At 38.9% G+C, this 27,606-nt stretch overlaps 1 long non-coding RNA gene across 1 annotated transcript in view; it reads right to left on the bottom strand.

Annotated features, from left to right (window-relative positions):
* Nucleotides 1-270: 270 nt before the first annotated feature.
* LOC141585412 (uncharacterized) overlaps nt 271-27,606 on the bottom strand; it is a 149,046-nt gene continuing 121,710 nt past the window's right edge. The window contains exons 3-4 of the long non-coding RNA XR_012518859.1: nt 3,067-3,369; nt 271-923 (exon numbers count right to left, since the gene is read on the bottom strand). This is a non-coding gene — a long non-coding RNA (uncharacterized LOC141585412). The remainder of the gene's footprint in view (nt 924-3,066; nt 3,370-27,606) is intronic.

The following is a 27,606-nucleotide window of genomic DNA, read 5'->3' as shown; positions in this document are numbered from 1 at the left end:
TCTGCAGGGACACTTCCACAACCCAGACCACAACTAATTTCTATCCATCTCCATGTTGTCATTGAAAATGTCCTCACACTCAAAAATTATAGAATATACATTTAAAAATGAGAGTAAACAGATATGACAAATGAGAGTTTGCATGCTAAGAGTTTGAGATAAAGCCATCTAAGGGAGACTACAAAATAAATGTTTAAAATAATTAAAGATGTGAAATTAACAATAAAACAATAAGAAAAAATAATACTCCATGAAAACAGAATAGGCAGACTTGAGAAATAGCCATGGTGCATACAGAAATGAAAAAATAAAATTATTGAAACTGAAAATTTGCCAGACAGTTAAGAGAGGAGACTAAACACAGCTGTAGAGAGAATTAGTGCGTAGAAGACAGATTTTGGATATTAGAATGCGGACAACATTCTTTTAGTAGGAGTTTAAAGAAATGGCTGAGAGTTTCTTATAGTTGAAGAAAGATATGAAGCTTTAGATTGGAGATTTGCAATACATTCAGAGCAGCAAAAAGAAAAATGAATTTATACTATGAGGCAGGAGAATGGAGCCTGGAGACAAGGAGCCTAAGGAATTCCTAGAACTAAATCAAACAGAAACACTTCAGCTGTGACAGAAAATGTCCTCTTTATTTACATAGGACGTACACTGAGTAAATGACTGTAACTTTACTTTATCCTTCATTTACATAGGGCATATACCAGGTAACCAATGAAAACCTCTAGAGGGTATTTAAACCCCAGAAAATTCTGTAACCAGACCTTTGAGCCACTTGCCCAGGCCTGCTCCCACCCTGTGCAGTGTGCTTTCATTTTCAGTAAATCTCCTCTTTTGTTGCTTCATTTTTTCCTTGCTTTGTTTGTGCATTTTGTCCAATTCTTCTTTTAAAAGGCCAAGAACATAGACACCCTCTGTATGAAAATACAGAACAAAACAAAGATGTTAAAATTGACCAAAGAGAAAAGAGGAGTTACACACAGCAAAACAAACTGGACAAACAACAGACTTGTTAGTAGGAAACCTAGAAACTCAGAGACAATAGAATATTATCTTCAATGTGTTAAAGCAATTATATACAAGAAAAAAGATAGGAAAATGTATAAATAACGTGTGTCTAATCCAAATAAGCACAAACTATTCGAAAGAACAATGACTAATTGGGATGCTTAAAAGAGATAGAATTGAACTGTTAACAATTTCAAATACACAGAATTTAAGATGAGGGTTATTGGATTACTGGTGGCTTTACATACTCTTGCAGGAAAAGTTCTGATTAAATGAAGATCATTTATAATGTTACATAGGCGTATTTAAGGGTAACACATAAAAGAAAAGAGAAATGAGGTATAATTCCAACTGGTAGAGAAAAAAATAACATTCAATGAATTAAATGGAAAATGGGATATTTCATATGTAATAAAAATATTAACAGCAACGATCACTTAAGAATATTACACACCAACCTCAGGATGGTGGTTACTTATTAGGATGGCCACATGAGGGTCTGGAATTCTGCTGGACTTTAATGCTATATTAAGAGGGGGATGGGGGGAGTAAACATGGCCCAAGTTAACATTTTATATTAACGAAGTACAAGTTTCACGGGAGTCGAATAGTTTGATATATTATTAACTTCATTTTAAAACCACATGATAACTAAATGAAAAGAAGCAAATAGCCCCAGATTAGGAATTAAAATGTCTGGATCAGGTTCAGGCTCTGACCCTAACCTGCTATCTGACCTTGGCCATCACTAACCTGTTTTGTATCTCACTGTCCTCTATTGTAGAAGTGATGTCCTGGCTAGATAATCTTTTAGTCACAAGTCTGGATTTTGATGACTCTCCAGTCATCGCTCCGTTTTGATTTGCTCCCTGAACCACAGAGCTGAAAGGAAATACAAAACCTCTTCTTTTATAGAGGTTTAGATTAGATGATCCCTGTATTTCCTTCGAGCTGAAAACTGAAGCCTAGTTTTCCTTTCCACAGAAAACTGAAGTACAGAAAGAAGGCATGTTTTTCACAGAGTCACGCAGAGCTCAGATGAACAAAGAACTGTTATCCTAAGCTAAAGTTCAGGCTGTTTTTACACGGTCTGAGGCTTTCGCTGTCTCTCAGTGGTGGTCTGAGGACAAAGGAGAGAATGTCCCCAGTAGGGAAGGCACCAGAATAGATAAGGACAACCTATTAGCACTGGGCTCAATGAGACCCAATATTAGCCTTTATTAAGTCAAGCTGAGAAGTTGAATGCAGGGGGCGTTTTATATGTCAGCACTGTACCAATTATGAATGGACTGATTAATAAATAAACAAACAAATACTAGGAAATCAGGCCTGTTTTAGTGCTTCAAATTCACAGTAACACCCTGTTAGCATGAACTTCAAACATTAACACTAATAACCTCACTAATCACAGCGTTGAAAACTCCAAATTAATTCAAATGCTGCTCAATAGACCATCACTGCGTCATCACTGCCTGATACTTTTCTATCTGTTCAGATCTCCATGCAGTAATTAAATCCATTAATGTGCAAAATGGCTTTTATTCTCAAGGGGAAAAATGAAAAAGGGAGCCGAATAACAAAAATCCTGGTGTTGGAACTGCAATTTCTCAGAACTTCCATTACATCCAAATTCTTGGACATTTCTTTTTAAAATAGTGGCTCTCAGCTGGACACGGTGGCTCACGCCTGTAATCCCAGCACTTTGGGAGGACAAGCTGGGTGGATCGCGAGGGTCAAAAGATTGAGGCCATCCTGCCCAACATGGTGAAACCCCGTCTCTACTAAAAATATAAAAGTTAGCTGGGTGTGGTGGTGTACTCCTGTAGTCCCAGCTACTCAGGAGGCTGAGGCAGGAGAATTGCTTGAATCTAGGAGGCGGAGGTTGCAGGGAACTGAGATACCACCACTGCGCTCCAGCCTGGCAACAGAGGGAGACTCCATCTCAAAAAAAAAAAAAAAAAGAAAAAAAGAAAAAAAAATAGTGGCTCTCCTGCTCCTGGCTTTGCATCCTGACCCACAGCGTTTCACACACACTGAAATATGACATACCTTAATGAAGGGGATGAGCATAGGGCTTAGAAACCGGAAACTTATACTGAGGTCATGACTCTGCCTCATTCATAGCTGTAAGACCTTGGTTTTATACAGCACATTCTTTCTCTGACCTTCATCTTCGCCATCTCTGAAATGGAAATGTTAACTGCTCTCCCGGGCTGATTGTAGGAATCAAATGAGATGATCAAAGTCAAGGTGCTTTGCAAACACTAAAGCACTTTACAAAATAAGCTGTTATTCTTCATGATGTTTAGAAGCTCATAGGAGATTACGTTTATTCTGAGTGAGGTGTGGAAACTGTAGGATGAGAAAATAAGATGTAAGTATTATGCACACTAAGACCTATTGAAGAATACATTTTAAAAGAAGATATATTTATGACTCCCTGATAAACATAAAATACATACATGCCAAAGGTTTTACTTAACTCATTAATTAATGAGGGAACTGGTGGATGTTACAAGGAATTCAAAAGCAATCTTGGAGTGTCACACATTTTTAACCAAATATGGAATACTGAAATGAAATTACAAAAGGATATAGAAGTGGTCCCTATCTGTAGGGAAATAATCAGTTGCATTCCATTAGATCCAATTTCATTTCTATGAACAATTGTTTGTATTCCTATCAGTTTTCTATAACTTAATTTCTATCTTATGGGGTTGTAAAATCACTTAGTCAAAGATAAGGAGAGAGCTGCCCACAGTGATGTGCTCCTGCAGCCCCAGCTACTCAGGAGGTTAAAGCAGGAAAACTGCTTGAGCCCAGGAGTTCAAGACCAGCCAGGGCAAAGTAGCAAGACTGCCATCTTTATTGTAAAAATCCCAGACCTACTCAAAGCAGCCTTCATTACTTGGCTGGGCTCCAGGATACCTACTCAACTCTCCTGGTTCTCCAACTAATTTCCTGTGTGGGATAACCTTAGGCCAGCCTCTTCTCCCAGCCAGGGTCCGAAAAATGAATGCATCAAATCAGCTGCTCATTGGTCTTACATGAAAAACAATGAGAGAGTAGACTGATAATGCTTTATCCAATTGAGACAGTTAAGCTCTCTGTGAGGGAATATTTATATTACTATTATTTGACCACCCTGAACAGAGAAAGAAACATTATATGGCTCTCCAGTTGTCTTACTTCTTAAATACATTTGTTTAGAAAGACAAACAAAATAAGAATCATCAGGGAGAGACCGTGGAGAGGACTTCCGCATGCTAATGCATAATGGTGATCCATTTTCTGTGTCACCTTGGAGGGTGTTTTTGGATGAGATTAACACTTAAATTGATGAACTTTGAGTAAAGCAGATTACCCTTCAGAATCAGTAGATGGCCTCAATGAAACCAAAAGATCAGCCTCACAACCTAGAGGGAATTCTTCAGCAGACTGCGCTCCCCCATCCCTACTCCCCGAAGTGAAACCCTGGGAACCTGATCTGTGGGAGGGAGAAAGGCCTGGAGAGTGGCCCCAGTGGCCCACAAAGGGCATTCCATGGAACGTGGCATTCTCAGAGAGGGACCTCAGCTCTGGTTCAGAACCACCACTTCCTCCCTGGGCAGGAGTTACAGCTGCAGACATTCATGGCTTTCCTGACAAGTGAGCTATGAGGAACTTGAGCACTGAATGGCAAGGATAGAGAAAGGGTCATGCCCAAGTCATAAAGTTCCTAAAAGAAGGCACAATCTCCTAAGATAAGGCTTAGTGCTCACCACTGCTGAAACTCAGAATGAAGACACAGTAGTGTCACAGAAAATTCTGTAATGTCACTTACTGAGTCCTGCGGATGTGCCAGGAACTGTGCTAGGCACACTTTACATAAATTGTCACAACTGATCATCTCAACTGTGCTGAAAGCTAGAAGCATCATTCTCATTCAACAGATGAGGAAACTAGGCTCAGTGTAAGAAAGCAATTTGCCCTAAATCACCAAGCTCTGGGAAAAGAAGTCCCAGGGAATGAGAATGGCTGGAGACCAAGGGCCATAAAGGCAGAAACTAAGGACACCAAGAGAGAGAGTGGCAAGAGGTTAGGAGACAGGTCAGGCAGGCAGGCCTGGATGGGGGCCAGCAAGTCTATCTGTCCCTCCAAAAAACTCACTGCTGTTCATTATAAATGAGTGGTCACCAGCAACTTGTCACCTCCTCCTAATTAAACCTTATCAGATGACTCTGATAAGGAAGCCAAGGAAGAAGTTGTGATTGGTTAGATAAAGCACTTGTGGGCCCAGCCAGCTAAGAGCAGAGCAGTTTACCGGTTATTGATGGCTTTAATTTGCTAACAATTACATAGCTTTTCAGAGAGACTAGGGAGCTACTGATGCAAGCCCACATTTCCACATGCCCACATTTCCTGAGGGAACTCATTGGAGATGCTAAGCGAGGCATGTTATAGGAAACAGATTACAAGAAAGAAGAGTTACCTGAAATATTGGCTGCCTTGGAAAACAGTGCAGGTCTGGATGTAAGGTGAGTGAGTTAGAAACTACCAGCTCTGCCACCTTGAAGCCATGCAGTCTTGAGCAAGCAGCTTACTTTTCTGAGCTTTTGAAGATGGAGATGTTACCATAGGCCTGTAGTGACTACCAATGAATGTGCAAATGTGAGTGGGTTTTTATACGTTGAAGTACAGGTCAGCAAACTTTTCTGCAAAGGTCCAGATGTAAGTAATGTAGGCTTTGTGGGTCAAAGAGTCCCTACTACAACTACTCAACACTGTTGCTGTAGTATGAAGGCAGCCATAAACAATATATGATGGGACAGTTCTCCGGGTAGCCTTGGACCAACCCAGCTCTCTCTTCTTCTCACTGTCATTCCCTGGAATAATTGTAAAATATGCTGAGAATGCAACATCCTGAGACAGGGAGAGACTGGCTGGAACAGCCTGGTTCCCACCTGGAAACAGGATGTTCTTCAGCACTTTAGACCAGTGAGTCCTGCTCCCCAGGGTATAAAACCCAGAGTAGTCAGCTTTTCAGGGCCCCTCAGCAGCAGTGCAAGTGGGGCGCATGCATATGAGATTTCATCTACCTAGCAGCTTTTCCAAGTTTTGGGGGATCAGCTCACAATCAGGCCTACACTTCTGTGATTCCTTGCTGTTTGACTATAAGTAATAAATCTGTTTCATGTAATTCGTAATGTATAAGTATCTTCTGCCTTACCAGCCTCAGACAAGTGGCTAACCAGTGCACAGTGAACCTGCTTCACAAATAAGTGTGGCTATGTTCCAATAACGCTTTAGTTGTAGATGCCAAAATTTAAATTTTAGGTAATTTTTACACTTCATGAAACAGTTTCCTTCTTTTGATCTTTTATTGACAATTTAAAATACTAAAACATTCTTAGCTTTAGGCCAAACAGAAGGAAAGTGGGCCAGATTTGGCCACTGGGCCAGTTTCTAACCCAAAATGCTATGCAAATGTGGAAAACACAATAGGGAAGGGAGTTGTACTAAGAGATAAAGAAGACTATGTTTTTCTTATTTAGGAAGGCACTAGCTGCTAAGCATTGTGGTGCTAACATGAAGGAATGAGAAGTTGGGAAAAGAGAGGCCAGTGTAGTCTGTAGCTACTGAGGAAGGGATTCCCAGAAGGTGGGGACTTTGGTTTGAACTAGAAGGTGGAGTGGGATTTCAGTAGGTGGGGAGCCCAGGTAGAGCTCCCACCTACCTTGAGAGGATTTGAGAAGGGAAGGGAGAATGAGGGCCCAGGGGAGATAATAGAACACCTAATGAAAGACACACAGACAGAGCAGTGTGGTAAGAATGGGCAGTGCTGGACTGCAGCTTGAGGCTCCTGGCTGCCATCCAAGTGTTCATTCCATGTTCCGGCTGCCTAAGAAATTGTGTGGACAAATCAGAAAACCTAGAAGTGCCCTGCTCTAGGAGAACTTATCATCACATCGGGAGATAGAAAGATATTCTGGAGAAAGATGTTTAAAAATAACCTAATAATTGAGAGAAACAATAATGAAATAATGGTGATCTTATTGAGTACTTCCTTAATGGAGCATTCAGTATTCTGCAGGTTATCTCACTTGGGACACAATAACCCTTGGAAGAAGGTGTGGGTATTCCCATTATTCCCATTTTATAAATGAGGAAATTGAGAAAAGAGGAATTTTACATGAGGCTCAGTGACCAGGCTTAACAATAATAAACATTTGCATGTTGTTTCCCAAGGATTTGCAGAGGGGATTGAGAGACCGAGTAATGTTCTAAGGGCTGTGGTCAGCTGGCCTCCAAGGTAGATGGGAGCATGTCAGAGGTAGGGTCGCTGGAGTGTTCACAAGGAGTGGCACAGTGGTGGTCCACATAAGTGACTAAACACCAGCCTGATTGTTTACAGTGGTTGCAGACTTCTTTCATCTACTGGCAAGCCTGGAGTGGTTCATAAGAATGAGTACAGATGCCTTGCTGGGAATGGATACTCCAGAAGGAGTCCTAGTAGCAGCAGTATGGGGGTTAGGAATAATCAAATAACATTTTCACCTCTACTGAGAGCCATTGGACTAGAACAAAGCAGCGAGTGAGAAGAGGAAGCTGAGAGTTATTTGTGTGTTGTTAATGGGACTTTAATCAACAGATCCCCACTCTTTCTCCAGCAGCAGCCGGTCCCTGCAATCTGTGGAGACTGTATACTCACAAAGCACCCATTCAAGTAACATGAAAGCTGGCACAATGCAGCAATCAGACAGGCCCCAGCTTCTCCACGGCGCCACACCTGCACCTGTTATCATGACAGAAACTTATTTATCAGCTGCTAGAAACTTACATAATGGAGGAGTTTGTCTATCATCAGTTCTCTTTCAGGCTATGGGGGTAGAGATATTTATAAGCCAATACTAAAGGCTAACCGGTCTCTTTCTGGAGAACCGGTAAGCCCATGTGAATCTGGGCAGCTACAGGTCTACCACTGATGTTGACACGACAGAGTTCCTTGGACAGAGAACCAGCTCTAGCTCTGGGTGTGGGGATAAGGGTGGTATTAGTGACCGTAGCTGGAATCAGGGGGATGGGAGCTGCATCAGCATCCACCCCACCACTGTTGGTGAGAATGCCTGAGCTGGCTTGTCAGGTGCAGAAGGAGGCTGAATGCTTTTTTGATTGCTATAATTGCAGCAAATTGGATGCTTGAGAGTGCCTCTTCAATGAGAAGAATCTCGTGAATGAGACTTAGGGAAGAGGCCCCTCTTCGGATCCCTCTCCTTTGTTTCATGTGTATGAAATAATTCCCCGGCTATTATGGACTGTGAATTAACTGCTAATTTTAGTTGTGCAAGGCAAACAAAGACCCTGGTTGGAAGATCCGGAAGGTGATTCATCCGATATGATGTTTGCATGATGGAAGCAAAAGGTCTTGATAGGAGTCCCTGATTATTCCAAACTTTCCATACAAAGAGTTAGACAATTTTTTTTTTTTTTTTGAGAAGGAGTAGTTACGTTCTTGTTGCCCAGGCTGGAGTGCAATGGTATGATCTCAGCTCATTGCAACATCTGACTCCTGGGTTCAAGTGATTCTCCTGCCTCAGCCTCCTGAGTAGCTGAAATTATAGTCATGTGCCACCATGTCCTGCTAATTTTTGTAGAGACAGGATTTCACCATGTTGGCCAGGCTGGTTTCAAAGAGTTAGACAATTTTTTAAGTGAACATTTCAACACCAGCAATAAAATGGACTCCAGTACCTTCTCTTCTGTTTAAGGTTCTCTTGGCAATGCTGGGTGTTTTAACTGTGGGCATTCTCCTCTAGGTCTCCTTAATTGGGAAGATTCAGAAAGGCAGCAGTGAAGCCAGAGTCAGTAAAAGACTGAAAGTCAAAAGCCATAAAGACACGACATAAAACCAAGCCCAGTGGTCTTTGACACCTCTGGGAAAAACAGACAAGTGTTGAAAGAATATCAGAACCTAAGTGGGAACAGAGGCTCTGGAAATATATCAGCAAAGGCTTTGGGGACAATTGAACAGGTTCTTGAACGATAAGTAGAAGACTTTAGGTAAAGTAAGGAGAATTGTTATTTTTGCAGAGAAAAAATCCTCAGCATATTCAAAGGTACATGTATTGATGCATATGTTTTCTATAATAAGTAATGGAAAAGTTCAACTTGAACTATTTCAAACACAAGAGGACACAATGACTCAGTTAACTAGAAAGCTCAGAGTCGAAGCAAGCCCTGTGGCGAAGAGGTTATGGTTAGCCTGATACACTCAGATGGATGTTGGAGAAAACAACAGTATCCATCTCATCATAGTTTTAAGAGGCTTCAGAGATGGTTGATTCAATGGCTCAATGATGTTTCTTCCATTCTGCCATCCATAATGTTGACTATCCTACTACTGGTTCCTTCTGTGTTTGTCAGCTGTTGATAGCACAATCAGTGCTATAATTCCTTTCTAGTATCTAGCGGAAGAGAAAATGCACTTCCTCCAACCCATTGAGTAAATCTCCTGACTTTGACTGGATGGAGCCACCCGTGGCCAGGAAAATGCCATGTGCTAACTGGCTCAGGTCTGGATAATTTGAAGCAAGCACTGTAGCAAGGAGATCATGGTTAGCCTGATTTACTCTGATAAATGTTGGAGAAAACAACAGTATCCATCTTATCATAGTAGCAAAAGGCTTCAAAGTAAATTGTCCCATATACTGTGCTTCATTTGGGCAGAGTAGCAAAAGATAAGAGGATAGAAAAATAGGAGCTAGACTGATGACCTTTGAGTATTAGGCAAAAGTCACTTGACATGGTCTAATAACCCATCTTTTAATAAGCTCCACCCTAAAACACTACCATTGTCTCTCCCTTGAAGCATGTGTCTCTTTGACCTTTTATTGTACTTACCAATAGAGTTTTCTTCTCTGTAGGCAAATAAGGGAGTCCTACCTACCTAATGAGAGATTAACTGGCCCTCAGTGAATGTATTATTGAAATAGACCCATCATCTCCTTGGACTTTCTCACCATAGGTTAAATAAACATTCAGAGAGACATCTTCTTAAGTTCTTTGTGGCAACAGGAGGCTTGAATGTCAGAAGTTGAGTAGCCTAGGCCTAGGTCTTTCTCTCTTCTACCATAAATGTGTTGTGTGACCTTGCGTAAGTTACTCACCAGCTCTGTTTCAGTTTCCTGATGTGTATTAAGAGAAATCAACCAGATGAAGGTGTTATATACTTTGTCAACTTAACTAAGCTGGAACAACACATCTTGGAGTCCCCTTGTCTATGTATTTCCAAGTTAAGTTTGGCCACAACTTAGTTCCAAGTCATGCAAGATCTGAAAGGGGAAAGTGAAGAAGGGCCATTTTGTTTTCTTTATCCTCTAAAGGTTAATGAGGGCAGCTACAAGCTCTTGCACATTGTCACTGATACGCTGGCTTGCATGGTTGGTTTGGGGCACAGTTGAGGGTGCAGCTCCTTCAGCTTTTGCCAGAGCCCCTCTTTCAACTTCTCTGAGTACTGGGACAAGTGCCGGTGCGACCTTGTGGTGCAAGCTGCCAGCTTATCTTGTAGGCCAACAGCGTCACCGAGATTGAAGAAGGTGAGAGGTGGACATGGCCCCAGCTAATTCGTGCAGATTCTAGTCTGTCCTTGGTATTCCTACTTGATGTCTATCTTCTCTTCTACGTTTCTGGCCCTGCTGACGTTAGGACCAGCACAAAAAGCAGAAACTGGTCCCTGAAGTAGCAACATAATGAGTTCCCACAATTTTGTATGGTGTAAGCCTTGTAATTTATCCCATATTCTATACTCCTCGAAGTGGTTCTGTTTTTCTGATTGAAGCTGAATGGTACAAATAATTATTGAATGTTACTGTGTGCCAGGCACTCTCCCAAAACTTTGACTATGTGAACGTATTTAAACCTTATACAGTCTCTTGTGAGGTAGATAATGTTTTGCAATGTTTCTGCTGTATAGATAAGAAAATTGAAGCACAGAGGATTTAAGTAACCTACTCCAAATCATCCAGCTCGTAAGAGGCTGAGCCAGGGTTTGAACTCTGGCAGGCAGCTAGAGCCTAGTCCTCTATCCACTGTCTCATTTGTAGAATGAAAGGCTATTCTAGATATGTTTGAATTATCTTCCAGTTTTTAACACTCCATAAAATAGGTTTTGTGTTTATTTTTTAACTCCTGGAATAGTATATCTCAAAGCATGATCTAATTGATCATTTATATCAGAATTACCTGAAAAACTGGTTAAAACATAGATTCCCTAGGCCCTGTAGGTCTAGGGTGGGACCCTGTATGTTTATAACTTTTCCAAGTTATTTTGATGAACAATGGAATTTGAGAACTATTCACTGCCCTAAAAAAAAAAAAAAAAAGGTAGAAAAAAGATGGTATATGTGTAGGTGTGTGTGTGCACGTGTGTGTGCCTGTGTATTTGAAGAAAGAAAAGCTGGAAGGAGTCCCTCTAGAGGCACATTGTCCTCTAGACCTACATTTCAAGTGGGGAACTGTGCTGTAGCCTTAGGTGTGTGGTCAAGAAGACACATGCCACAGGGCTGGTATCAGAAAGCTCTGGCAGGATTCGCCTCTGCTTCTCCCCCAAAGCACCCCTAGAAACAGCTTCAGAGTTCTTCAGTGAGACAAGTTGTCATCCACCTGCCCTGTAACAGTGCCAGGAGGCAATGAGAGTGGCAGCAGTTGCAGGGGCATCAGTGCCATTGGCATCCTCCTCCCTGACTGGCCCTCTGTTAATGAGAAGTACCACTCTCTCCTCTCTGAGGGCTTGTCAGTCATTTATCTTCTCTTGGGAAGTCAGAGCCATGTTGGCTAGGATGAGCGGAGGTTCACACTGGTGACCTTGGCTATTAGCCACTGCAGACTGGCTCCCAGAAGCGAAGCAACCCATAGGCTGCACAAATTAGAGTTGGAAGAAGACAAGGCATGGTGATGAAAAGCCTCGTCAAGGCTGCTTATGTCATCATTAGCCAGCACGCAGGGCTGATAATAAACCCTCTTCCATGTACTGATGCTGGTCTTGGGCCACTAGCACTCTTGCCTAAAGCAAAGAAGCAACGATCTCAGGTCTAAGATTGTTCCTTATATGTGAAGGACACTTAATAGCTTGCAATGGACTTTCCTAGACCCTGTCTCATTTGAGCTTCTTCCCACAAATATTGGGATAAATAATCTGCGGAGCTTAGAAACTGACTGAGGAAAATGTCAATAACTAATAATTTCTTCCTTATATATTTGGTCTAACTTTTCTCACAAAGTGTGTCATTTAAAAAAAGGTATTTTAACTTTCCTAGATGTGATGATATGAAGCAAGTATTAGATGACAGCCAGGTACTAGGTACTATATTTGGCTAATTACTTCTGTGCTACAACTCAAGTCTGCTAAACTTAATTGGCTTATTACTTCTGTGATACAACTGAGTGCTGCTAAAATATCATCAGCCCTATTGCATAGATGAGGAAACTGAGGCTCAGAGAAATTACATAGTAACACATTAAATTTTCTCAAAGGTAATCTTATTTGACTTTGAGGCATTGGTGCAATTACATGATGCAGGTGGAGGTGTAAGCTAAAGAAAAAAGCTGACTACTGCAAATGCACCTTTGTACCAACCTCCTGATAGGGAATTTCTCAGGGCCAGAAATTGGTCCCAACATTTCTCCCCTGAGTCAGTTAAATTTTCAAGCCCAGAGCAAAAATAAACCAATCTCATGCTACCTTGAGTTTGAAATCAGGATAATCCTTGAAGGCAATTCTCCTTTTCTCGTGAAAGAACTTTCACGGAACTTGCATTCCTGGCCAGCTTTCCTAAGAGGGTTTGGCCTACGGCTGTTCTATCCCACAGTGTTTTTGCTCGAGAATAAAGAAGAAAAAAATGTTCTCACTTCATTTCTTGACTCCTTTTAAGACAAATCCCAGTAGAAGGCTCATCACAGGCTCAGCTGCCTATTCTATAAACACAAATTCTAGATGCTTATCTTCCTGTGTTGGGAGCTATTTAGTAGAAATTTAAGTCAGACTCTTACTTAATGCAACAACTACCTCCAGGCTCAGGGAGATCATGACATAACCAACTACCCTCTCCCTTTACTGAACATCTTAAATACTGTAAAATCCCATCACCCTAAAACACTGAAAGATTGCATAGAAATGTTAGAATTATTAGTTTAGAAAAGAGATATAAATAATTTAAGAGAAGCAGTTATGTCTGGTTTGTTCACCTCTGCTTTCCAGAGCACCAGGTAAGAGACAAGCCAGTGATGGAAGGGTTGTCAGGAAATCTAATAAATTTGTTCCTTTATTATTTATTCACTTATTTATTTAATAATTATGTAAGAAGAACCTACTTACATAATTGTTAAATAAACAATTGTGTTTATTTAAAATGCTCAATATTTAACATGCTAAATATTAACAATTAAACAATTATATTTAGTTAACATGCTAAATATCAACAATTAAACAATTATGTTTATTTAACATGCTAAATATTAACAATTAAACAATTATGTTTATTTAACATGTTAAATAGTTATCATGTTAAATAAACATAATTGTTTATTTAACAATTATGTAAGTAGGTTCTTCTTACATCATTGTTAAATAAATAAATAAGTGAATAAATAATAAATAAAGGGACAAATTTATTGGATTTCCTGACAACCCTTCCACCACTGGCTTGTCTCCTACCTGGTCCTCCTGTTTCCTGGATCTCTACTCTAAGCCATGCTAGGACATTTGCCCCAGATTAGTGCTCCCATCATGCTACTTTTCATCAAGTGACTATTCTGCTAAAAGTATTCATCGACTCCCTCTTGATGGAGTTGGGATGAAGAAGTGATTAAGACTTAAATGGCTGGATCCTGACCCTTTGAATTCTGTTGCTAAATATTTCTAGGAACTCCCCTTCCAAAATATATGCCATATACCATGTAAAGAATTTTTATGTTTTCCCCCATTCTACTGGCAAGTACACAGGTCAAAGGAGCTACCTTGCTTCCTATTGTCAAACTCAAATGTAAGTGCTATAGTTGTTTACTTTTCCAATGGTGAGGAAAGGCCAGCCCAGAACATGCTTAACATCAACAGCAATAAAAAAGGAATTTTCCTTGATGCAGGCTTATCTAGACCTCTGGAAATGCAGACAATCAATACACTTGGATTGACCAACCATAGGAACAAGACTTCTTAATTTGTTGTTCAAACTCTTCATAGTCACACTTTATCAGGAACTATGGCCAAAATAACACCACCTTTCACTTCCCATATGGGTCTCCCCCATCCAGACAGACCAGTTTACTCAATATTGCTGAGCGTCCCAGCAAATTTCTCTCTCCATATCTTGGCTCTTAAATCTCCCTATATTGTTGTCCCCTCCTATGCCTCCTTTTCCCACTGATTTTCCAGGATCAACTCAATATCCTTGTCCTCTCTGAATTTTCCTCCTCCCATGTAGAGGGTAAAATACAAAGGCAAAATCGTCTTGTGCTGTGTCTACCCCTACCACCTGATGCACAGAACAGGTATGCACTGAGCAGAGTGGAGAGAAGTATTGAGTTTGGAGACAAAAGAGCTGGGTAGCTTTATACTTACTAAATGTATAAATTTGGCGTAGTCACTTAACAAACCCAAATTCCGATTTATTTATCTTGAAAATTGGGATAATTTCTACCTTACAGATTTGTATGAATTAAGTAATATCTAGTATTTACCCAACAGGGTTTTCTGAGTGCCAGATGCACAGTGACTGACGTATAGTAGGTGTGTAATAAATATTACTGAATGTTATTAAATACTTACTAACCTGATTTGTAGGACTTGTTCAGTTATGGAACAGAATTACGAGATTGAAAATGAAATCTGTCTTGTAGTTTGAATGTACCCTCCAAAATTCATGCTGAAATTTAATCACCGGCATAATACTCCTGGGAAGCAGGGCCTTTATGAGGTGGTTAGGTCATGAGTGTTCCGTCCTCAGAAATAGATTAATACTGTCATCTCAGGAGTGGGTAAGTCACTTCAGGAATGGCTTTGTTATAAAAATGTGCTTTCTTTGTCTCTCCTACTTGCTTCTATTTTCCATCCTTCTGCCATGGGATGACCCTCATCAGATGCTGGTGCCATGCTTTTGGACTTCCCAGTCTCCAGAACCATGAGAAATACATTTATTTTCTTCATAAATTACCCATTTTGTGGTATTCTATCATGACAGCATAAAATGGATTAAGGTAATCTACTTTCACAGTCTTTCCCTTCTTGTCTTTTTTGACCATGTGTTGGACATATAACAAAAAGAAATAGAAGAGAATTGATGATTTAATATTCCATGTTCTATATTCCACCCATTATCTATATCCTATATATATGACCATTTGAATTTCTGCTGGATGCACTACTGAAATATCTAGAATAAAACTAACAGGAATGAACATGTATATGTTTTCTTATCTCTTTTGCATCAGTCACATGGCATTTGTCAGGTTATATTGTATTCAGCCAGCTTCAGTGTTTAGCAAAGAGAGTAGAAAACTTGTGAAGTACATGGTATTTATATTTTTCTTTTTAATTTTTAGAGGCGTGGTCTCACTCTGTTGCTTAAGTTAGATTGCAGTTGCAGCAACACAATCATAGCTCACTGTAGCCTTGAACTCTTGGGCTCAAGGAGTTATCATCCTGCTTTAGCCCCCCAAGTAGCTAGGACTATGGACATGCGTTACCACAGCCAGCTAACTTTTATTTTAGTTTTTTGTTTGCTTGTTTGCTTTTTATAGATGGGTCTCACTGTGTCACCCAGGCTGGTTTCAATCTCCTGACCTCAAGTGATTCTCTTGCCTCAGCCTCCTGAGTTGCTGGAATTACCAGTATAAGCCACTGTGCCTGGTAGTAATTATCTTGAAATACAAAAAAGCCTCTCATAAAAAGATGAATTAGACCTTATCTGTGTGTCTACAGCAGAAAAATATTATAGGTGGGTGGAAATTTTAAGAAGGTAGATTTCCTCTTAAACATAGTAAAAAGAGTCCGCACATCCCTTCAGAGATGTGTGTCTGTGTATGTACATATGTGGTTAGAGTTGGAAACCACTGAATTCACAGTCTACAGCATGACACTTTTATGAATCTGGCAGGAATCAAAGCTGAGTAGAAAAGAATCCAGATACTTCTTGCTCAATATTGGGGCTTCGTTGACTCCATTTTCTTTCTTTTTTTATATATTACAATAAACTTTACTTACAAAAATAGATCCATGAAAGGGGACACATCTTTCAGGCAAAGGGAACAGAAAAATTGAAAGTACTAAATCAGGAATAAGCTTGGCATTTTATAATAGGAAAAAAAGGTCTACTATGACTGGAGATTATAATAAGTAAGGAAAAATGAAATCAGCATATGTCAGAGATAAATACTGGGCAGGTCAGCTTGTAGTTTCTGGTAAGTTGTTTGAACTTTATTCTAAGTATGAAAGGATACTTTTGGAGAATGTTAAGCAGGTGGGTAACATAATCTGATGTGGATTATTATTGCTAAGATTAATGTCATGAAGCTTTTCCCTAAGTTTTCTTCTAGTTTTATAGTTTCAGGTCTTAATATTTAAGTAGTTAACCCATTTTGAATTGATTTTTGTGTATGGTATAAAATAGGGTCCATTCTTTTGAAAAATGGACTTCATTCTTAATTGAGAAAAACCCACTCTACCTGAACAGTCCTCAACACCCACTCCTAAACATATTCACACATGTGCACATGAACACACACACAAGTGATGTTTGTTCTTGGGAGCTAATCTTATTTTAATAGGTTCCTGGAAAGAATAATTGGCAGCCTCAGCTTTCACGAGGTGCCATCAAATAAAAAAACTCTGTAATGGGACACTCTGTTCACTTCACCCCAGCGATTCTGTGCCTGCCTGTCTGAAATTTGGCTGATGACCAACATTAGTGAACACTCGGGGTGCTAAGATCACATGCTTCACACTTAAGCTCTTTTACATCTGGAAAAGATAAAAAAAATCTGAGGAGGAGGAATCTCATCCTTTGTAAAGAGGTAAAGTTTCCTGGAAGGAAGTGGAGGGGGTGGAAATTTGGATAGAGGCCACTGAACAATGAGGCTTTTGGTATGAAAGAGGCAGGGATTATTGAACTTGAGGACAGAAGATCCTGAGATTTGTAAAGTGGCCCCAGAGGACCCCCTCGCAGATCTTCAAGTTCTTTCATTTTTGAGATTCAAAGCAATGTTTACATTTGCTACAACTATGCTCTCTTCCTTTTTATGTAATAATTCTCTTGCAAAAAAAAAAAATTGAAACTTTTAAGAAAAGAAATTTGTATGACATCATATACCTAGAGAGACTGGTGTTAAGAAAATGAAGAAACAGAGTGAAAAGAGAGGAGGAGGAAGCCCCTGTGTTCCACCTGTACTTTAAATCTTCCGTTGTTCTAGCAGAGAGGGCACTGGTAGACTGAAAAACATGCTGCACTCCGTTAAGACATGGAGTCTATTTCCCCACCCTAAAGCTGGACTGGCTTTGTGATTGGTTTTCACCAATAGAATGTGTCAGAAATAATGTGGTATTTTCAAAGTTAGGCCTTACGAGGCCTTGTAAGCGCCATGTTTGCCACCATGGAAAGCCACCCAGAGACCATGTAAGAATGCCAGTTGAGCCTAGGGATGAACAAGCAGCCACTTGCAGGAGAACCAAGGAGTCCTAGGTCACTGTCAGCACCAACTGCAATATCTGACAATCAGGCCATGTTGCCTCTTCTAGCCTAGCCAAGCTTTCCAACTGAATGTAGCCCCAGGAGGAATCCCAGATGAAACCAGCACAGCACCTTCCCAAGCAATACTTAAGATCATAGCAAATAATGGATCATTGTTTGAAGCCACTACATATGGAGGAAGCTCATTAAGCAACATCCCCTTTACTGGAGCATGAATTCCAGATGATGCCCAGACAACTTGCAGGGCAGCCACAGAGAACCAGAGCAAATAGGGGAACTCCCTGTGCTAGGGAGAACTCCAGTGAGGGCAGAGCCATGAGCAAAAATAGGAGAACACCTCTTTTCCTGTACAGATTAGAAAATGATGCTCACTGCAAAGAGAAGGGTGGTAATTCAGCAGATATTTTATAACTAATAAAGAGAAGAAACTTTCTATCAGAGCTCTCTAAGAATGCAGTGTACTGTTTCAGAAGGTGCTGTGTTCTCCAACATTAGGGGTATTCTAGAATAAGCCGGATGGCGATTGAAGGGCAGATTTCGAACACTATGTAGTTGAATCTCTGAGGTCACTTTCAACCCCAGGGATTTTATTAGATTCTCCCAGACCTATTTGAGAAGACGGAAGTATATGCATAATTATGTCAATAAATCTGTCATGTTATCTTGAGAATAGGCCCTGGTTTATCAAAAGCAAAAGTAAAGCATACATGCGAGAGAAAATTCCTCTGTGCACAGCTTAGTGACATTCATCTGGCCAGGCTAGTCAGAGCACAGAGACAGATACCCAAAAAAGGCACGAGAGGACTGTGAGAATGAATTACCGGAAAAATATCCAGCTTAAAAATGAGGGCTCTGGGCAGAGATTACATCTTTTTTGAGTCTTCTCTGGGAGCCAGGCCCTGTTGTTACCATTAAGTGAATGTGTAACATGATAATAATGACAACAGCAATAATAATAATGGTAATAGGCAACAGTCCAACTCCCTATTGCCCTCTTACTGGCTGCTACAGATCGGTCACTGAGATGAGCTGTCTCTCCATTCCCTTCAGAAAGGGTTCATAAAATGCCAAGGGATGTGTTTGCCTCTGTAGCAAAGTGTGCTTCCTTCCAGAAGGTGAACCCTCTTGAAATTTCTTTATGAGAAAGGCTGCAGGATTGATGCATACTCTTTTGGTGACATGCCCAGAATCAGATAAATAACCCAAGGAGGCAGCTGAACTATGATTAAGAAACCATCATCGAATGAATTTCTTACCTGGGAAGGACTATATGGGATCATTCAGGCTCAACCACAGTTTTAATGCTGTAGTCTAAAATTGGAAAGACAAGAAACTTGGAGCTGGAGCTTGGCAAGGGAAGGGGTTTAGTGTTGTGCCAGGGCTGTTCTAATTAAGAGGCAAAGGAGTCAGTCCATAAGGACAGGCATACCGGAGATCAACCTACGTGAGGTGTACCAGCCGGTGTGATGGCAATGATGATGAACTGGGTGCCTCAAAGACTCAAGATTTAGTTCTAGTTCTGTTGGAGGACACACATATCTGAGCTTCATTTTTACATTTCTGAGATTAGAAGAATAATCCTAATACGGTTTAATCTCATGAGGTAATGTTGTAAAGTCCACATAAAAACATTGGTAGAAAAGTACTTTGTCAACTAAAAAATATTATAAGAGTTGTAAGGCATAACTGTAAAGTCTTTTTATTATTGAGGTATAAAAATTTTTTACCTATAGCCATATACAATAGAAGTCATGTTTTGAACATTTTTTCCTAGTTTAGTTTGGCTATTCATTTTTCTTAATGGCTCCTTCTAAGAAAGTTGCACTTACACTAGGATCACAAATATAGTCTATATTTTTATCTAAAAGTTGTATAGTTTTAGCTTTTATGTTTATAATCTGTCTCAGGATAGTACTATAGTATGACATGAGCTAAGGATTGAGGTTTATTTTATTTTCTATAGTTTGCTAGTTTTTCTAGGACCACATGTTTAAAATAATGTCTTATTTCGTTAGATTTCTTTGGCACTTTGGTAAAATATCAACTCATCGTATATATGTGGGTCTATTTCTGTATGTACTCTCTATTCTATTCCATGAATCAATTTGTCTGTCTTTCTCTAATTCCACACTTTTTTGATTATCATAGCTTTTAATATGTTTTGAAATAAGGTAGTATCTGCCTTCGAAAGTTTATCTTCCCTTATAAAATTGTTTTGGCTATTTAGGGTTCTTTGCATTTCTATATACATTTTAAATTCAGCTTATCAATTTATAAGCATTCTGGGATTTTAATTAAGATTAAATTGATTCTATAGATCAATTAGAGGAGAATTAATATTTTAACAGCATTTAGCTTTTCAAATAATGAGCATGGTATACCATTTTCATTCACTTATATCTTTTAAAATTTATCTCAGGAATATTTTGTAGTTTCAGTATAGAGGTGTGCATATACTGCATTAAATTTATCCCTAAGGATTTTATGCTTAGAAAATGTTATTGTAAATAAATGTTTTCTAATTTAAAATTTTTTAATTTAAAAATTTTATTTTAAATTGTTTTGTATATTTTGTAAATTTACAATTGGTTTTTCTATTGATCATGTATCCTGCAACCTTGCTAACTTTATTCATTAGCTCTTGTACTTTCAGAGGTTGACTTAGGATTCTCTCCATTTGCCAGTAAAGATAGTTTAACTCTTGCTTTTCTGTTTCTTTCTTTCATTTCTTTCTCTCCTTCCTTCCTTCCTTCCTCTCTCTCTCTCTTTCTTTCTTTCATTCTTTCTTTGAGACAGAATCTCACTCTGTTGCTCAGGCATGAGTGTAATGGCATGATCTTAGCTCTCTGTAGCTGGGACCAAAGGCATGTGCCACCACACCCAGCTATTATTTTTATTTTTGTAGAGATAAGGTTTTGCCATGATGCCCAGGCTGATCTCAAACCCCTGGACTCAAGCTATCCACCTGCTTTGGCCTGCAAAAGTTTTGGGATTACAGGCATGAGCCACTGCACCTAGGCAAGTCTTCTTTTTCAGTCTGTATTCTTCACCTTTCTTCCTTCTTTTTTGCCTTCTCTTTCTTCTCCGCTCTCCTCCTTCCGCCTCTCCCTATCTTCTTTCGCCTTCTTCTTCTTGTTTTAAGGCACTGGTTAGGAACTCCAATTCAACTCTGAATACAAGCAAAGTGTATGTCTTGATGTATTGGAAACTAAATCCCTAATGCAACAGGGTTAAGAGGTGGGACCTTTAGGAGGTAATCAGGCTATGAGGGTGGTGTCTTCACAAATGGACTAAAGCTGTTATTTTGGGAATAGGTTTATTACAAAAGGATGATTTGGCCCTGTCTTTTTCTCCCTCACGCCCTTCACCTTCTACCATGGGAGGATGCAGCACAAAGGCTCTTGCAAGATTTAGCTGCCCTACCCTGACCCCACCCCACTCCAGTCTTGGACTTTCCAGCCTTAAGAATTATAAAAAATAAATCTCTGTTTGTTATGCACAAAGTACTCACTAAAACGCTGAAGATAAGCTCCATTTGGTAATATATATTATTCTTTTTAAGATATTGTTAGATTTTATTTAATGAGGTACTTTTAAGGAAATTCACATCTACTTTTATCAGAGATATTGGTTTGTGGTTTTCTTATAATGTGTCTAATTTTGGAAATAAGATTATCATAATATATGTTGCGAAGTACCTTCTTTTTTCTGGAGAATTTGTTATAAAACAATCTCATTTCTTCTCTAAACATTTGATGAAATTGATGAGTAAAGCCATATAGACTTGAAATTTTCTTTTCGGAAATCTTTCTAGTAGTTATTTTAATTTCATTAGTTGATATTTAGCTAATTAGATTTTTTACTGTTTTCTAATTAGTTTTGGTAATTTGTATCTCAAAAAATTTGCCGGTTTTGTCTAAATTACTGAATTTACTGGCATGAAGGTATTAAGATTTCTTTAATGTTTATAGTTAATAAAACAGTGTTCCAATATTAGTAATTTGTGTTTTTTCTTTTCCTCTTTGTAATCAAGCAAGGCTATGTGCTTGAGGTATATTAATCTTATTACTCTTTTCATAATAGCTTTGCTTTTTATTAATTTTCCATATTGTTTGTTCATTTCCTATTTAATTGATTTCTGTTTTTATCTTTTCCACATTCTTCCTCTGTTTATTATGGCTTTAATCTGCTCTTCTTTCTTCTAAGTTCTTGAGAAGTAAGCACACATTGCTTTTAAATCTTCTCCTACTTACAACCATAAATGCCCCATAAGAACTATTTTAACTACATCCCTGGAATTCTGATCTGTTGCATTTTCTTCATTATTCAGTTCAAAACATTTGCTGACTTCCTGTATGTTTTCTTATTTGACATATTTTGTATTTTAAAATATGTTGTTCAATTCCAAATTATTGAAGATTTTCCATACATATTTCTGTTGTGGTTTCCAATTTAATTCCATTATGGGCAAAAATATATTCTGGCAAGCACAAGAAACTGGTGGGTTCCTGGGAACCCACCCATGCAGACCTAACCCTGGGTATGGGCCACCCATAAGGTCAGGAGAGTACAGCCTGCTAAAACCTCCTCAGAACAAGGAAAAGGAAGACACAGCACCAACCACTAAATGGGGCAGCACCCGTCACCCGGGAGCAGGCATGGAGAGAGGGGCCTCTCCCACCCTCTTGTACACTGTTATGGACACGGTAGTGGATCTTCCTTCTGGGGAGCAGTGCGTATACTCACGGAGTGTTTTTTGCTCTTTTCTTGGTGGCTCTACTCGTTGAAGGTGATCTCAGACCTCTTGGGTTTACACAGAGGGCAAGAGCCAACTCCCGCTCCCTACACAGAGTGGCAGGATTCTCACAATGGGGGACAGACAAACCATGGCGTTGCCTGCCCTGGACTGGACTGGGGGAGGAGGCTCTGCCCCGAGCCCCTTGTCATGGTTGCCCTCAGAGGGGATCTCATTACTTCTAGCTCAGGAAGAGGAGCTGCTGCACACATCCCCCACTACCCCCAGCGCTTTCCCCGAGACCTCAGCACATCCCAACACTGTCTCTTCCCAGCTCTGCGCGCTGTTTCCTCCATCGGGACAGTGGATTCCACCCGGCATCAGCCCACCTGAGGGCCAACGGGCTCTTGGTTACTCTTCAGCGCCTCCTACTGGACTTCAGCCTGAACTGAACCACGAAAATAAAAAATCTGCTACCAGAAAGTCAATGAGATAAGCTTTCTGACCCCTTTGCAACCTCAGCCCCACAGGATATGGTGTGTGGCTCATACATTCGGTACGTCACTACAAAAGGCAGCATATGAGAAAAACACCGCACAGAAGCTATCCACAACCAAGAAACCCATACAGAGCCTTGGTCCCTTGAAAGTACCCAGAAACAAACCCAAATGTTTATACATAACAATTATCACATTCATACACTAAAGGGAAAAAATAATTTAGAAATCTTAAAGTGCCATCTAAACTCAAAATTAAGAAGTTACAGCTCCATCAGATGAGAAAGAATCAGTGCAAGAACTCCAGCAGTACCAAAGCCAGAGTGTCTTCACATCTCCAAAGGATCACATCAGCTCTCTAACAATAGACGGAACCAAATCACATAAAGCATTCAAAATATGGATTGTAAGGAAACCCAACGAAATCCAAGTTGAAACCCAATACAAAGAAATCAAAAAGCTATTCAGGATATGGAAAGTGAGATAGCTATATTAAGAAAAAACCAAATAGAACTTCTGCAATTGAAAAATTCACTGAAGGGGTCAGGTGTGGTGGCTAATGCCTGTAATCTCAACACTTTGGGAGGTCAAGGTGGGATGGTCACTTGAGTCCAGGAGTTTGAGACCAGTCTGAGACCTCATCTCTGAACTAAAAAAATAATAAATTATATATATGTATACATATATATATATATATATGAAAAATTCACTAAAGGAATTTCAAAATACAGTGAGAAGCTTTAACAATAGACTAGATTAAGCAAAATAAAGATTTTCAGAGCTTAAGGACAAATCTTCTGAATTAACCCAGTCAGACAAAAATAAAGAAAAAAGAATTTTAAAAAAAATCAATAGAGACTTCAAAACATATGTAATTAGTAAAGTGAACAAATCTATGACTTATTGGCATTCCCGAGAGAGGAGAAGAAAAAACAAGCAACTTATAAAACATATTTTAGGGGATAATTCAGGAAAATTTCTCTAATCTTTCTAGTGAGGTTAGCATCCAGATACAAGAAATGCAGAGAAAACCTCAAAGATACTATACAAGATGGCCATCCCCAAGGCATATTGTCATTGAACTCTCCAAGGTGAATGCAAAAGAAAAAAGTCTTAATGGTAGCTAGAGTAAAGAAGCAAATTAGGAATAAAGGGAATCCCATCAGACTAACAGAAGTCTTCTCAGCAGAAATCTTACAAGCCAGAAAAGATTAACAGCCTATTTCTAACCTCCTTAAATAAAAAAATGCCAGCCAAGAGTTTCATATTCTGCCAAACTAAGCTTCAAAACAAACAAGAAATAAAGTATTTCCCAGACAAGCAAACCCTAAGAAAATTCATCATCACCAAACTAACCCTACGAGAAATGCTCAAAGGAGTTCTAAATATGTAAATGAAAGAATGGGACTTGCAATCATAAAAGGATACATAAATACAAAGCTTACTGATCCTATAAAGCAATTACACAATTGAGACCAGAAAGCAACTAGCTAACAACACTATGACAGGAACAAAACCTCACAATTGATATTAATCTTGAACATAAATGGCCTAAATGTTCTATTTAAAAGAAACAGAGTGCCAAGTTGGATACAAAAGCAAGACCCAAACTTCTTCTACCTTCAACAAACCCAACTCATGTGTAATGACACCCAGCGACTCAAAGTAAAGGGATGGAGAAAGATCTACCAGGTAAATGGGGAAAAAAAGCAAGGCATGCTATTCTTGTAATAGAGAAGACAAACATTAAACAGATAGTAATTTAAAAAGACAGTGAAGGATATTATATAGTGAGAAAAGATTCAATTCAATAAGATTTAACTATTCTAAATATATATGCACCCAACTTTGGAGCACCTAAATTCATAAAACAAATACTTAATATTTAACATAGTATTAAAAGTTCTGTCCAGAGTAAGCAGTCAAGAGCAAGAAATAAAGCATATTCAGATAAGAGGAAAGGAAGTCAAATTGTTTCTGTTTGCAGACAACGTGAACCTATATTTAGAAAACCCATTGTCTCAACCCAAAAGCTCCTTAAGCTGATAAGCAACTTCAGCAGTCTCAGGATACAAAACCAGTGTGTAAAAATAACAAGTATTTCTGTACACCAACAATAGACAAGCAAAGAGCCAAATCATGAATGACCTTCCATTCACAATTGCTACAAAGAGAATAAAATACCTAGTAATATAACTAACAAAGAACGTGAAGAACCTCTTCAAGAGGAACTACAAACTACTGCTCAAGGAAATAAGAGAGAACGCAAACAAATGGAAAAGCATTCCATCATCACTGACAGAAAAATCAATATCATGAAAATGACCATACTGACCAAAGTAATTTACAGATTCAGTGCTATTCCCATCAAACTACCATGGGCATTCTTCACAGAATTAGAAAAAAAAAATACTTTAAAATTCATATGGAACCAAAAAAGAGCTTGTATAACCAAGGCAATCCTAAGCAAAAAGAGCAAAGCTGGAGGCATCATGCTACCTGATTTAAAACTATACTACAATGCAATAGTAACCAAAACAGCATGGTACCAAAACAGACATATAGACCAATGGAAAAGAATAGAGACATCAGAAGTAAGACCACACATCTACAACCAACTGATCCTTGACAAACCTGACAAAAAGAAAGCAATGGGGAAAAGATTCCCTATTTAATAAATGGTGCTGGGAGAACTGGCTAACAATATTCAGAAAACTGAAGCTGGACCCCTTCCATATACCTCATGTAAAAATTTACCGAAGATGGATTAAAGGCTTAAATGTAAAACCCAAAACCATAAAAACCACAGAAGAAAAACTAGGCAATACCATCTGAGACATAGGAATGGGCAAAAATTTTATAATGAACTCACCAAAAGCAATTGTAACAAAAGCTAAAATTGACAAATGGGATCTAAATAAACTAAAGAACTTCTACACAACAAAAGAAACTATCATCAGAGTGAACAGGTAATCTACAGAATGGGAGAAAAATTTTGCGATCTACCTATCTGGCAACAGTGTAATATCTAGAATTTACAAGAAACGTAAACAAATTACCACAACAATTAAAAAAAAAAGACAAACAAACTCATCAAAAAGTGGACGAAGGACATGAACAGTCACTTCTCCAAAGAAGACATTCATGTGGCCAACAAACATATGAAAAAAAGCACAACATCACTGATTATTAAAGAAATGCAAATCAAAACAATGAGATACTATCTCACGCCAGTCAGAAGGGCAATTATTAAAAAGTAAAGAAACAAGAGATGCTGGTAAGGCTATGGAGAAATAGGAATGTTTTTACACTGTTGGTGGGAATGTAAATTAGTTCAACGATTGTGGAAGGGAATGTGTCTTTCCCAAGGACCTAGAACCAGAAATATCATTTGACCCAGCAATTCCATTAATGGGTACATACCCAAAGGAATATAAATCATTCCATTGTAAAGATCCGTGAATACATATGTTTATTACAGCACTTTTCACAAGAGCAAAGACATCGAACCTACCCAAATGCCCATCAATCATAGACTGGATAAAGAAAATGTGGTACATATACACTATGGAATACTATGCAGCCATAAAAGGGAATGAGATCATATTCTTTGCAGGGACATGGATGAAACTGGAAGCCATCATCCTCAGCAAACTAACACAGGAACAGAAAGCCAAACACCACATGTTCTCACCAGTAAGTGGGAGCTGTACAATGACACATGGCCCCAGAGAGGGAAACAACCCACACCAGGGCCTATTGGCTGGACAAAGGAAGGGAGAGCATCAGGACAAATAGTTAATGGATACAAGGCTTAATAGGCTTAATACCTAGGTTGATAGGTGCAGCAAACCACTATGGCACACATTTACATATGCAGTGAATCTGCATATTCTGCACATGTATCCCAGAACTTAAAGAAGAAGAAAAAAAAGCTGCTAGATCTACCAAAAAAAAGATAGACAGCTATACAATAATAGTAGGAAGCTTCAACACTCCACTAAAAGCACTAGCCAGATCATCAAAGCAGAAAATTAACAAAGAAACTCTGGACTATAATCAGACTCTTGATCAAATAGTCTTAATAAACGTACACAGAATATTTCACCTAACAACCATAGAAAACGCATTTTTCTCATCTACATATGGAACATTTTCTAAAATTAACCACATTCTTGGTCATAAGGCAAGTCTCAATAAATTCATACAAATGAAAATCATATCAAGCATTTTCTTGGACCACGATGAAATAAAATTAGAAATCAATGCCAACAGAAACTCTCAAAATGACACAAGTACATGGAAACTAAACAATTTGCTCCTAAATGACTTTCGAATAAATAATAAAATTAAAACAGAAATTTTAAAAATTGAAACAAAAATAGGCACAACATACCAAAACCTATGGGATACAGCAAAAGCAGTGTAAGAGAAAAGTTTATAACACTAAATTTCTACATTAAAAAGATAGAATAATCTCAAATTAACAACCTAATGTTTCACCTAAAGGAAATAGACAAAACAAACCTAATTCAAAGCTAGCAGAAGAAAAGAAACAACAAAGATTAGAGCTGAACTAAATGAATTTGAGACCAAAAAAAAAAAAATCCATGCACATGATCAATGATAGAAACCATAC

This window comes from Saimiri boliviensis, chromosome 8, assembly GCF_048565385.1.
Source record: "Saimiri boliviensis isolate mSaiBol1 chromosome 8, mSaiBol1.pri, whole genome shotgun sequence".
Classification (NCBI taxonomy): Eukaryota; Metazoa; Chordata; class Mammalia; order Primates; family Cebidae; genus Saimiri; species Saimiri boliviensis.
Note: the sequence above shows the minus strand (reverse complement) of the source record. Positions and strands in the feature narration are given on the sequence as shown.